The following is a 1,774-nucleotide window of genomic DNA, read 5'->3' as shown; positions in this document are numbered from 1 at the left end:
ATAAAACAATGTTAAGTAAGAGAGGAATAATGGACAACCAAATTAAGGAATGTCCTTTTCGTCGCCAGGACACGTGTTGGAAGCATATAGAATATACACGTGCAAAACATGCACATGTTTAGCCGCGTTCTGATGTCACAAAGAAATATAGATCAATATATACAGTGGGCAGTGGAGAGAGGAGAGTTCAGTTCAGTAAGAGTTCAGTTCGGTATATTTATATATATATTAGCTACGGGCAAATGTTTGTCGTCATACGATTCATCGTTGCAACTGAACTGGACGCACGCAAAGTAAATAAAGAAATGAAAACTATATATCTATCTATCGGTCTATCTCTCTCTTTCTCTCTCTCCCTATATATATATATATATATATATATATATGTGTGTGTGTGTGTGTGTGTGTGTGTGTGTATATGTGTGTATATATATATATGTATATATATGTGTATATATATGTGTATATATATATATATATATATTCTAGATTACCCGTGTTCCATTGGGCGCGTATATATTATAGCTAACTATGGAATAGTGAGCATACAGAATTAATGTATACAAGTGCAAATAAATATATATAATTAATGCATAAACGCGCAAAAATGTATTGCACGCGCGCAAGAAAACAAACATGGCGACCAGTGAAAACAATACGGAATGCCTTGGATAATAAAGGTCTTAATGTCATTGCTCTTAAAGTAAATGAAAAATTCTTTATATAAGTGGATGTAATCCGTTGAAAAAAATTGAAATAAAAAAACAAAAAGAAAAAATGCAAGGAGGGAATGTAGATTCTACAGGTTCACCTCAGTTTTTCTTTGTGTGTGTGTGTGTGTGTGGTGCGTGTGGTGTGTGTGCATGTGTGTGTGTGTGTGTGTGTGTTAACAGCCTTAAAATTATCAGGAAATAATCATTAACTGATTAATTAATATTTAACGGTTAGACCTTACCAGGGCAAATCTCTAAAAAAATAAAAAGTATCCCCCACTCACACGGTTTGAAGTGTTTCTACGTGCTTTTAAAATGCTTGGACCTTATGACCCCCCACACCAATTCCCTCTTTCTTCCCACAACCCCGCCACCAAACTTGAAAAATTGCTAGCGGTTACATGTCTTGCTACGTTGACAAGAAATGGGGTCTCGTTTTTCATTAAATTTATATAGGGAAGTGATCCCCCACGCTAAAATGTTCAATTCTAATTATTAAAAAATAATTCCTTCTTTCATATTATCTTTAAAGACCGTTGAAACGTATTAGCAAAAAAAAAATGTAGATTTTGATTTATTTTTAATAAGTAAACTACTCTGGGTTAAGTCGTAAAAAACAAATATTTTTTTGAATATGTAAATTGATCATGTAGTTTTTTATATTAGAAAAACATATTTAATTTTAAAAAATAAAACAATTCCAACTTGAAATGAAAAATACAAATAAAATAATCGTAAATAAATGATTTGGGACACGAAAAACGTAGTTTTTTTTTAATCAAGTTCTAGTTTTAATCACGCACAGCATACAGAAAATATTTTTTAAAATATGTAGGTGCACCTGAGCAAGCAGCACGCCCTTTACAATTTTTTCTTTTCGTTTTTTTTTTTTTTCAACTATTTCTACAGATTATTGGACACTAAGCTACCAGATTATAAAAATATTGAAAAAAAATCAATATTTAAAGATTTGGAAGGGGGTTCAGTTTCACATGCAACGTTCTAGTAAATCGATCTCACATTTGCAAAACCGATCAACAGCCCTGATTTGACGTTCGCTC

This window comes from Euprymna scolopes, chromosome 12 (assembly GCF_053919585.1).
Source record: "Euprymna scolopes isolate OS-2025 chromosome 12, ASM5391958v1, whole genome shotgun sequence".
In the NCBI taxonomy this organism is placed as follows: Eukaryota; Metazoa; Mollusca; class Cephalopoda; order Sepiida; family Sepiolidae; genus Euprymna; species Euprymna scolopes.
The sequence above is the reverse complement of the archived record's forward strand: the minus strand, read 5'-3'. Positions refer to the sequence as shown.